Source organism: Triturus cristatus, chromosome 3_2 (assembly GCF_964204655.1).
Source record: "Triturus cristatus chromosome 3_2, aTriCri1.1, whole genome shotgun sequence".
NCBI classification, from domain to species: Eukaryota; Metazoa; Chordata; class Amphibia; order Caudata; family Salamandridae; genus Triturus; species Triturus cristatus.
The window spans coordinates 216,197,613-216,210,358 of NC_140584.1; the positions used below are offsets into that span (position 1 = coordinate 216,197,613).

The 12,746-nt window shown below is 45.4% G+C and overlaps 1 protein-coding gene across 1 annotated transcript in view; it reads left to right on the forward strand.

The window, feature by feature from the left end:
* THSD7B (thrombospondin type 1 domain containing 7B) overlaps positions 1-12,746 on the forward strand; it is a 2,208,177-nt gene that overhangs the window by 2,035,557 nt on the left and 159,874 nt on the right. The window lies entirely within an intron of this gene.

The following is a 12,746-nucleotide window of genomic DNA, read 5'->3' on the forward strand; positions in this document are numbered from 1 at the left end:
TTCTCTTCCCCCTCCACAGGCTCTTCCATATTCCTAGGGGCATCCCTGGCTTCTAACCAGGCCTTCAGCGCCTTGTAATACTCTTCCCATCTAGTGAGACCTGTGATAGGGACTGTGAAGCGTTTGCAAAAATATTTGAGCTGCTTGGCATTGTAGGTTTCTAATTTCTCTTCTTCCCAGGAGAGATGCTCAGAGGCATTGGATCTGGGCTTGCCCATTGTAGCAATAACTGGCAATAATAATCAAAAATAGAATCAAAACCTCAAAAAACGTACGTGGTTATGTTATGGTCTGCACTCACTAGTAGTGTACACTATAATTGCTGTAGGCGATCATAAATGCAAGTCCAGATCCTCACCGCTGACCACCAATGTTAGAAATGGGGGTCTCTAGTTGGCAATGGCTGGCCACTGTCCAAGTAGGGACCCTTCTTCCTAAGTCAGAGTAAGCGGGCTACACCCTTTGATAACCCCTGCTCAACCCTGTGGTAAAGTAGCACGTGCAGCTAGGCTTATCTCAGAGGCAGTGTGTGAAGCATTTATGACCATACACAGTACCACAGTGAAGAACACTACAAAGGGACACCACACAAGTTGTTATACAAAATAAGTATATTTATATATAGACTTAACACAAGATCAAAAACAGTAAAAATCCACAATACTAGGAAAATAGGGTTACTCTTAAAATGCTGCAAAAATAGTTCAAAGTGTGCAAAGAGGAGTTCAGTTCAAGGCAGTGGTCTCTGCGACCCTTTTACTCACAAGATACCTGGATTCTGTAGCAAAGCAACCAAAATGTCGCTAAGGAGTTGTAGCGATGATTTTCCTTACGCTAACCAGCGATGCGTTGAATCCTTGCCGCAAGGGTGGATGATGCGCTGATTTGTGTGCAGGACAAAGCGACAAACTTCTACACGCTAAGCCGGCGATACGATGAAATCCTTGCCGCGAAGGGTGGATGATGCGCCGAGCCTGTTGCTTGTGCGATCTTGTTGCGATGAAAAGAAATGGCGCTCCGCGAGGGAGCGACGATCCTGATGCGATGCGATGAAAATGGCGAACGCTCGGCGTCCGCGCTGCGATGTCGTGAAGCGCTGAACTCGATGCGATGATCTTTGGTTAGCGAGCGCTTTGAGGCCCGCGAACATGTGATGCGATAATCTTCGGGTTAGCGAGCATTTGGCAGCCAGCAGACAGGTGATGCGATGAAATCCGGTAGCGAGCACTCAGTGGCAGCAGCACAATGATTTTCCTTACGCTCTTCAGCTGCGGCGGCTCGCTAACGGGCGTTAGCGACAATTTTCAGCACTCTCTTCTCCACAGTAGAACTAGAGGCCCTGGAACTCACAGGAGCCTCACCTGCAGATAGAAATCCTCGCTGGAAGGAAACAGGAGGCTGGTGGTGGAGTCTGATGTGCATGAGACTCCTGCAGGAGGCTAGCTCTCTTCTAGCCCTTGGGTGATTGCTGTAGCAAAAATAAAAGTTCCTTCAAAGTCCTTTTCCTCTTCTTCCAAGTCCAATAGTAACCACTGCAGGCCAGTCCAAGAAACAGCACACAAGCACAAGGACAGACCTCCCCTGCAGATTCCTTCAGTTACACGGACAGAGGTTCTTCTTGTTGTCCTGGAGCAATACAAATTGTAGGGGTTTCAGCACAGATATTTATACCCCAAAAGTCTTTGTCCTAAAGAGTCACAAGTCACTGAACCCAGCCAGAGCCAGTTCAGCCCAGCACTGGAGCACTTTGTTTACCAGGCTGCATCCTTCCTTTCAGAAAGAGGGGCTCTGCCATCAGACACACAGTGGGAGGTGGAGCCAGCATTCACCTTGCCAGGCACAGCCCTATTCAGGTCCAAGAGCTACCCCTCCCCATACTCCAATGTAGATCTCTCTATTCAACCCAGGTCTGACTCAGCCTGCCCTGTCCCTCCAAAACCAGACAGCCAATACACATAACAACAGAGCACACTGGAAAGCTTAGGCAAGAAAATACCTACTTTCTAAAAGTGGTATTTTCAAACACAGAATATAAAAATAAACTTCACTAAAAGATGTATTTTAATATTCTGAGCTCAGGCATACTAAATTCGTTTTTCTACCATGTTCTGTGGGTCAGTTAGGACTATAGAATGTAATAGCCAAACCTCCCATTCTGGCCTTTGGAGAACAGGTAGCCTTACAGTAGTGAAAAACGAAATTGGGTGTAATTCACTACCAGGACATGCTACACACATCAGAGCATGTCCTACCTTACGCATACAATGCACCCTACCATAGGGGTGGCTTACATGATGCCAAGGGAAGGTTCAGGGGCTGGGAAGTGGGTGCACTTCACAGCCAAGATGGCAGTTCTAGACTGTGCACTGCAGTGGCAGGTCTGAGACACACTTTAGAAGCTGCTTCTGTGGGTGGTGCAAACCAGCGCTGCAGGCCCACCAGCAGCATTTGGTTTACCAGCCCTGGGCACACACAGGCCACTCTACTAGGGACTAACAGGCAAACCAAATAAGCCAATCATGGATATACCAATTCTCATGTCACCTTTACACAGGGAGCATTCGCGCTGTGGCACTGAATGGCAGTGGCAGTGGCACAGCGCCCAGACAACAGCAAAAAATGGAAGGGAGACCCACGCCAATGGTGCCAGGTCTAAGAATAGCTCACTTGTATTTTACTGTGTATGATAAACTTAACAGCCTGATTTGAATATTTCATTTTGTAAAGTTGCCTGCTTTCCCACTATTACCCAACTAACCTCCTGCTTAACCACTCAGTCCCTCAGTTGTGAGGCCATCCAGTCACTCCCCACAAAATTTCTGCTTCTCAGTTCTCAGACATGGCTAGATCTGTGACCATGTTCTGTTCCTGCAGTTTGAAGTATGTACCAACTGTAAAGACTGCTAGGTAAGGTTTCTCTATGATATACTTGATAGAAAATAAGGTTGTCTCAAGGGGAAACATCTGGTGTACTTTGTCTGCCCCTCTATTTGATTCTAATCAAATGTTGAAATACTTATCTCCCATTCAAAACATTTCTACCTGTTGACCCTATATTTTCACTGACAGATTACACAATTCCACTTTTCAAATATGCAGCTCCCAGCCTCAAGTCGTTGTGAGGCCCTGGGGACACCATCTCACAGGGCCAATTTTAAATTCAGGGAAGGAGGGTGTTCAGCTGCCTTCCACAAGGTTTCCACAAGGTTTCCCCGCAGACCCCCATTACACTGGGCTGTTTTAAAATGTGATTTTTTTGTTAGACCGGACTTTTGTCAGGCCACTGTCGATCTTCGTTGGAGACTACGGCAGTTAATCCCTCAGTTCCAGGAAAAAGGGGCTCAGTTTTATCTTCAGAATCCGGCCAAGTTGAAGATTATCGCAAAAGGTTGGACCCAGATGCTTTGTGCCGAAGCGTCAGCCAAGGAATTTTTGCAGACTTTATGACTCCATAATCTTATTCGCTGGTGCATAGACTGGATTTGAGTCTTGAATCTCTTATGTAACTAGCAAATGTATTTACGAGTTGTTAAGTAGGTTTTTTTCTTTTTCTCTTTTCTGGGCCCTGATGTTTATTTAGGTAACCAATTGGAAAAATTAGTAATATGTTTTTTTTTTTAGTCTTTATAGTAAGTTGTATTTAGGTAGTATGATCCTTTTGGAGATGAGGGGAGGGGGGTTGGGTACCTGACTCTACATCATAAGGGACGATGGTCCCATTGCTTCATGGGGTTGGTAGGGTGGGGTTGGGTGGGGGAGGGGGGGCTGTTCGGGGTGGGGGTTGGTTGCTTTGGGAGGGGAGGCGAAGGGGGGTGTTGGGGGTGAAAAATTCAGCACTGTATGATTTCTTTATGGGTTGGGGCGGAGGTTTCTTTGTTTACAGTGGCAATTTGAAATTCAGCTGTAGTATCCTATTTTTTCTATGTGATTTCAATTCTGTGAGGAATGGCAAGCACAAGTGGGGGAAAGCACTTGAGGCGGGGTGGGGGTTTACTCGAAATGATAGACTTATCTTTATAAATGAACAAGTTGGTAGTCTGTAAAAGTAAAATTATTAAAATCAAAGATATACAGGGAATAGTTCAGGAGTCTCCGCAAGGGGTGCGGAATGCCTTTAAGGGCTTCTATGAGGATTTGTACTCTAACGAGGAAACGGATAAGGCGGATAGCTATTTAGCAGGGATCGCGGCCCCTTCTCTATCAGAAGCTCAGAAAGATTTTTTATCGGAGACGATTACATGGGAAGAAGTGGAGCTGGCTCTCCTCTCACTTCCGCGAGGTAAGGCGATGGCTCCTGATAAGATTCCATTGGAGTTTTATATTACATTTAGAGCGGAGCTGGGGGCAGAGCTATTGTCTCTACTTCAGCATGCTTTTGAAGGTATGCCCCCGGATTCGTGGTCTAAAGCCACGATAGTGGTCTTTAAGAAGAAGGGGAAGGATGGGACGCAGCTTGGGTCATACCGACCTATATCGTTAATTAACTCCGATAGCAAGATCTATTCAAAATTACTTGCTAGGAGAATTGCCATAGTTATTATCCCAATAGTCTCAATACGTCAGCACGGCTTCATTGCTGGTAGAGGCCCTACTGACCACATAAGACGTGTGATATCCTTATTCGATTGGGCACAGGTAACAACAGACTCTCAGATGGGGGTGGCCCTGTTGGATGCCGAGAAGACATTCAACAGGGTCTCCTGGGATTACTTATGGTCGGTACTTATTTGGAAGGGATTCCCATTTTTTAAGGCTGTTCAGGCTCTATACAGGAAACCAGCTGCTACCGTTCAGGTCTCGGGGGTGGAATCGGAGGAACTTAGGGTGTTCAGGGGTACCCGACAGGGCTGCCCCTGCTCACCTCTCCTTTTTGCTCTTTATATCGAGCCGCTAATTTTTAAATTGGAACACGACCCATTGATTATTCCAGTAAAACCTCAGTTACATGACGTTAAAGTATTAGCGTATGCTGATGATTTAGCAGTTCTCACACGGGATGTGACCAGGGCCCTAGGAAGAATAGAGATCTTGACTAAGGACTTTGCTGGGGTTTCAGGCTATAAACTGAACCTAGCTAAAACTCAGATCCTACATTCGGAGAGGGGCTGTCCGGCTGATGTTAAAATAGTTGCTGAGGCTGAATATTTGGGTATAAATATCTCTGCGAAAGTTCAAGATATTCCTGTTTTAAATGCTGATCCTATTATTACAGCCGCCAATAAAACTTTGGAGAAATTAGATCATCTGCATCTGTCCCTTTATGGAAGAAGTAATGTTATTAAAATGCTAATCTTCCCGAAATGTTTATATTTGTTTCGAGCTATTCCGTTATTGTTTCCTAATACTTTATTTTTAAGAATAGAAAGGATGTGCTCTCGGTTCTTCTGGGGCTATAAAAGGTCGAGAAGAGCCTTGAAGTGGCTCTATTTACCTAGAATCCGTGGGGGGTGGTCTATCCCTAATTTTCGTCTTTATTATGGGATATCAGCACATGGGTGTTTTATTTTTTGGAGAAAGAACTGCTCAGGACCCGGCCATATTCCCCTCTATTTATGAATTAATTTTGGGTCTAGAAGCTCGGTATTTATTTGTTAGGATTATAGAGCCGAGCTATTACAAGAAAACCAGATTCAAAATCTGATGGCTGCGTATTTGGTTTGGAAAAAGATCTGTGTGTTGTTTAAGAGAAGGGATTTCAATCGATATACCCCTATTGGCTTAATGGGGGCACTTTCCCCAGTCCTTCAGGATTCTGTCACGCGAAAGTGGCATGCGACTGGTATTAAGACTATTGGGGATCTCTGTGAACATAGCCAAATTATGCTGTATGCTTTACTGAGGGAGAAATTCGATCTTGACAGGGGTGACTTTTTTAAATATCTACAGCTGCGGAGCTTCTTAGATAAAGCTATTATAAGAGGTACCTGCTCATTCGAGGTGATACTTGTTCTCGAGATAACAAGGGGCAGATGCAAGCTAGCGCAATTGTATCGTGAAGTTACTCGGGGGCAGCACGACGACCCTTTAATCCAGGAACAAAAATGGGAAAACAGGTTAGGGATCACGAATATAGACTTGCAGGAGCCTCTGGAAATGGCTAATTCTATACTGATGACTGGAAGCCTCAAGAGTCAGTGCTATATGGCGATTTTTGATCTATATTACACTCCTGCCAAGATCGCTAGATGGAAGACCGTAAGGGGGGATAAATGCTCTTGGTGTGGATTGGTGGCAGCGGATGCTGCACATATGTTTTTTGTATGTCCGTCCTTAGCCCCCTTCCTGTACGATCTACAGCATTTTTTGAATTTTTCTTTAGAAATACCGGTAGTTCTCAATGTAGGTCTTGCTCTGTTTGGCACTGAATTTGGTATAACACCTAGTAAATGGGCAGCATCACAGAAGGGATTTTTATTTTTATGTATGGCTGTGATGCGTCTCTGTATAACTTCGCTGTGGCTGAGCCCGGATCCACCTCTTTTCTCTGTATGGAGGGCTAGGATTCTCGCTCTGTATAATATGGAAATGGCCCTTTATAAATTGAAAGGCCATAGGAGAAAAATACTCGGTGTGCAATTATGGGCCCTAATAACAGGTTGGCTGTGATCAAAGGCTATAGCTAAATAACTGCACATTAATGACCTGTTCAGGGTTTTTTTTTTGTTTTTTTTGCTGGCTCGTCCTTTCTGTGTTTGTTTTTGTATTGCAGAATGATTTGTTTGTAACATTGTAATATTGAAATCTGTCATCTGCTGAATAAATAGAAAAAAAAAAGAAAAAAAAAAGAAAATGTAGGGGAGGCAGTTGTGAGGCCCCTGACAGAGCATTTATGAGGCCCCAGTGGGACAGAATCCCTGGGGCCATTCTGAAATTTAAGGGTGGGGGCCACACACCTCACTTCTGAGCCATAGCTGTACCCTGGCATCCCCTTCCTGTTCTGGGCCAGTGTTTTGTGCAGGGAAGGAGGGAATTCTGCACCCTTCTCTGAGCCGTAGATCGGCCCCAGGGACCCCACCTGATGAAAGCAGTGTCCTGGGCACACCACCTCCAAGAACAATGCTGTGTTTCTAGCTCGGGAGTGTTCGGGCCAGGAATATAAACTTTATTCCCTGCCAACGTTCTTCCAGGCAGGGAACACAAGTTTGCACACGCCAATTCAGAAGTAGAGAAAAATGCTGCTCCCAACCGAGCAACACAATGGGTGCTGGCTGGGAAGCTGTGGGGCCTTGTGGCTCCCCAATGCGCTCCAGCGATGGATGCATTGTGGGCCCTGCTTCTGCCAGGACTCATGAAAGATGCTGGCTAGTGAGCTGGCAGGGGCCTTGGGACCCCCCCAGCCTGACTTTAAAAGAAAGTGTGGGTGTCCCGTGTGGGACCAGGACATCCAGAAACGATTTAAAAAAAAAAAGGAAATAAAAATAAAAATAAATGAGAGACAGAGCCCGCCATTTGCTATTCACTCTTCTAGCAAGGGGTGCCACATAATGACCTGGGAGGGATTGCTAATCATGTACTTTTATTCTATTGGCGCTCCTAAAAGTGGCGGGGACGCCACTAAGCATTTTTTTGAGTGTTCTGTAGGACTGCACGGAGCACAGTAACCCCCCGCAACTTAAAAAACAATACATTAAGTTTCCTGGGTCAGTAAATCCATGACCTCAGGAGAGCTTACTATAATATTTTCAAAGCACTCGGAGATTGAGCTTTATACTCTTAAGCTGGAGTCCAGGGCTCCTTAGTGGGTTTTTTTTTTAGCTGCTTACATGTTTAAAAAAGAGTCAAAGACATGTTTTGTGTTTTTGTTAAAAAATTAAATGCTTTATTGAAAACATGATAATCATAATTATTATACATTGTAATCTGTGGATCATAAAGTATACATTTTGGCGGCTACTTTTTAACAAAGCCAGTATATCTGCTTTATGTATGTTGATGTACCGACCCCTTGATAAAGCCAGTAGCCCCCTGCTGTGCAAGCCCAATTAGGCCCTCATAGGTCTGGGTGCAGGGCCTGTCCACAGGCAGGGACTTGGGAACCCACAGAGTTTTGATGCCTTTGGTGGGTTTGGCACCTGCAAGGTATTGGGTGCAGGGCCTTGAGAGGCCTTTAGCCCTTCACAGGATTTTTCTCCCCTAATGTTAACCAATCGATTTTTCTCAAGCGTGTCTCCAGGCGCCTTGCACTCTCAGCCAAGATCCAGTGGACACTTAGGGGTGATTTCAACTGTGTTCTTAATACCAACCTAAGTTGATCACATCACCTCTGCTCCTTGAACGGCCTTGAACTCTCAGGCACATGCAGTTTTGCTTCTCCACTGGTATCTAAAAGATGTCTGGCACCACCATTATCTGCACTTTAGACTCTACTCATTTTATTTTGTGGCACACAATCTTTACGTGAGCCTGGATAGTATAGTCTGCTTGAAGGCATTGTGTCCTATGGTGACCTCCCAAGATTTCCTGGGCAGAGGAATCTCGGATCATAATCCATTGCTTCTCCGTCTGTACTGGAGGAAATACCTCTCACTTATACCAACATATTGACTTCAGCCAATCACCCTGAAAGACGTTGTGTTCCGGACCATCATGGATGAAAATGTTCTAATATATTTTTCCTGAAAACCACGGCTCAAGCTCTTCCCCATTGGTCTAGTGAGAGGCCTTAAAACTCATTACCTAGGGGCTTAGCATTCATGGCACTGTCAGTGTCAGCAAGGTCAAACTTAGAGACTTGAAGGTGGCTGAAGAATCCGAAATGGACATTGAGAGGAAAGTAGTAGGAGAACAGACTCACTGCGACTTTCTCAGTCAACTCAGGGAGAAGATAGACAATCTACTACACTGGCTGAGATGTATGGATTACATGTCCCTCCCAGCCCGTTCCTACTCTAAAGGGGATAAAGTGGGCTGACTGTTAGCTTGACTCATCAATGATGAAAACAGATCTCAAGCTATTACTTCGATATGTAACCCCAAGAGTGACCTAAATCATTCCCAAAGTGAAATACAATGTTAATTCTTGGTACCCAATAAGTTCTGATTAACTAACACCTGCCTAAGCTGCCTACAATCTTATGTGTAGATTCAAGACACTGATGGCCTTCCTCCAGAATTCTTTAAAGCTCATTCCTCGCTCTTAGCCCACAAACTGGCCCAAATGTATGAGACCGCTGTTTCTGAGGTAGGTTTGCCGTCCACCCTCTGTGTAGCTCTGCTGGTCTCACTCTTAAAACCTGGCAAAAACTATCATCATCTAGCTTTCTACGGCCCCATATCCATACTCAATACCAACTATATGATCCGGAATCTAGCAAACTGTCACTTTCAGGCATGCCTCCACCTCATTTAAAAGAACAACACAGAATTATTCCAAGTCACAGACCCTCACATGTGCCCCTACTCAGCTTATATCATATTGGACCTAGAGATAGGCTTCAACACTCTCAAGTGGAATTACCTCTTCTGGGGTACTTTTGGTTTCAGCCCCAGGTGATTAAATTGATACAGCTTCTATATACTGCCCACTGGACAGAATCCAACTGGGCCACCTTATCTTCATCCCTTTCCTAGCCACTGTAGGACCCATCAGGGGTGTCCTCTCTCCCTCCTCCTCTTTGCCCTTAGTATGGAATCATTTGCGATGCCTGCAAAGGTGGAAGAAGAGACCTGGGGAATCCTGTGTCATACCTCAATCAACAAAATATCTCGTAATGCCAACAATGTTCTCCTCTACCTGTGAGACATACGTAATAAGCACTACAGAATTTACATGTCATTTGCTGACTTTGGAGCACAATCAGTTCTGCTGATCATTTGGTGAAAGTAATCTTTGTATCCGTTGACTCCTTCTGTCCCTCTGGTTGAAGTGGAATTTGGAGGGGTCCCACTTCGATGGAACAATGTTTCCTTCTGCCATTTAGCCATTCAGATTTACCACACCGACCATGACCGCCTCGAGGGCAACCATATCAAAAATGGTCATGCTCCTGCATTTTGTATATTATTTTATCTACTTTTAACTATTCCCTTCACTTAAGATGTTTTTCAAGATGGATTCAAAGCTAGGAGATTAAAACTGGCACATGGGCTGCCTTAGGGTATCCTTACCTAAGTTTAAATTGCCACCCGACCGCAAGGGGTTGGGACCCAACTTCCATCATTATCAACTTGTAACACAGTCACAATAGCTTTCACACTGAGTCTCTGGTGAGAGATAGATTAATTGACAATTCACAACACAGCTTGGAGTCAGAAGAAGCTGTGCAAACTTGGACTCCTGAAGGGTACGCTCCTCCAAAATATCCCCCATCTCCTGTAAGTCAGACTTTAGTGCTTGGCAAAAGGTCTGAACTTCACAAAGCATGTAATATTTTATGTTCCAACTATACCGCTATGAGGCCTCCCCACCCATTTGACCAATTCACAAATTAAAACCTGTGTTTCTGGGACGACGCTGGACACCATACATAAGGTAAACTCTTCCTCAACAGACAACTCATAACTTTCCTCTCAGTCACTGGACCTCAGTACTGCAGGATGCGCAATTCCTTCTGTGTGGCTCAGCAGTGCACATATGCTGGACCCCGTGGGAGATAACAACACAGAACCAGAGACCCACTCATTGATGCAGTCTACTTAAACTATGGAAATTGCCACAGACGTATCAGCTGGCTTCCTGAACCTATCCTGTCCCAGGTGCAGACCTTGCTACAAACATTCAGGGATGCACAGGAACACGGATTCCTCAGAGAACTGCATGAAAAAGAATATGCTAAAGCCCTCAGATATCCCCAAAACGTATCCTGTATGCCTGCTTTACATTAACTAAATTATTTATCCTCTCTAGAGTATATCTCCCTATTTCCAAAGTCAATCACTTGTTTCCCGCAGCCAGCGCTACTTGTGCCCGCTGGGGGTCTTCAGTCATATGACATGGTGCTGCCCAGAGCTGACACTCTTCTGGTCAGCAGTCCTCTGGGAGATTTCAGAGATAACAGGGATTCCAGAGCTGATTTTCTGGAAGGCATATATTCTGGGAATCTATAAACAGCCCAAAATGGCAAAAACTGTAGTATAATTCGCAGATACGCTCTTACTTGCCAAATATGCCATTACCACAAATGGAAGTCTGCCCAACCCGTTCACTTGATAAATGAAGCTGAGACCGGCACCACTGGACAAAGGCTGAAAACCTCTGCCTCATAGGGAGGAGGCAATTAGCCTGCACAAACACCTTTGCTGGAGGCTTGCACTTACTCTAGATGCCCTTTATCACAACCTTAGGGACCATGATCTGCTGCCTTGAACTTATCACATGTCTTCTCTCCCCATGAAGCCCTTAATACTCGAAATGCTGTTCACCCCCCACACCACCCCATCAGCCTTCATTCCGCTTCTAGACACGTGTTGTGCTACCTCTGGCCCAGACTGTGCAACTTCCCATAGTGCGCTCACAATGTGCAAGTCATCCCCCCCCCACTGAGAAGGCTCACAAGGAGAGAGACAACTTTGATTATGGCTTCGCCAAGGTGTAGCCCTTTATCTTTATTCACACAGTATCTGTTCAGTGAGAAATGACAACCATAGTTAAGCAGACATAACAGTTATGAGACTACAGGGCATAAGATCAGGAAAAAAGCTCAAAGGGTGTACAGTCAATACAACAATTGTCTTCAATTTATATTACAATGCAACACTACAAAATGCATAGTGCCAGAGCGTCCCAATTCCTTATCCATCTCCTGTGCCCTCATCTAAGGGCAGCCCGGGGATTATTGGCAAGCATACCTTAGTTGCAACTTCCCCTCCATCTCCCAGAGGAAGGGGCAATACCTGCTCGGGTCGGCTGGATGCTGGTGTGCGGTGGGGAGAATAGGAGGCTGAACTCTCGCATCTCAATGCTTTAAAGTGCCCGTCCCAGGCGCCTCTCGAAAATGTCACAAAACCTCTGAAAGGACTCTCCCACCTTGGCTCCTGCCCATGGGTCGACTAATGGTGCCCCTCAGTGGGGTAACAAAACTTGAGAGGGCCTTAATGCAAAGTACATGCAGGGTGCCCCCCAGGCTCCGGACCCACTTCGAAACTCTCAGGTCAGGGGCCTGTCAGCGTCTGAGGGTTCCCCTGAGCTTGGGGCCCCCTGCACCGCAGGGACTGCTGAGGCTTTTGCTACACCAATGGAGCCCCTCCACTATTTGCAGGGGACGCCTAGCCAATATCGCATTGCATCGCATGACCCCAATGAACACAAAGTCATAGACTTGTGCAGGGCCTGCCCTGCATGCCTCCAAGCTTCATAACCATCAAAAGCAGCCTACCGGTTCTCGTTTTTCTCTTCTATTTCTTAAACGTTCCCATTAGATGTAATTTGGAAATGTTGTAATATAATCAGTTATAGAAAACTGTGGGGCATATAAGCAACAATCGGCGATAATTATCGCTAAGCGCACTTAGCGCTAAGATAATTATCGCCGTCTAACGTGGATTTTTATCGCTGAGATAGCGTGCTATTACCAACGCTTATCTCAAAAGCGATAAAAATCCTAGCGCTAACTGCCAAACATGAGATTATCGCTGGAAACCCAGCGATAATCCCACGAAGTTTGGTGATAGCTTGCTGATAGGGCCTCACATACTTAGCCATGATATCCACCTTCCATAGGATATCATTGCTAAGTCAGTTTCAAAGCAGGCGTAAGGAAAGTAGCGATAACAGAGGTTATCGCTACTTTTCTTGTTGCTATGCTGCT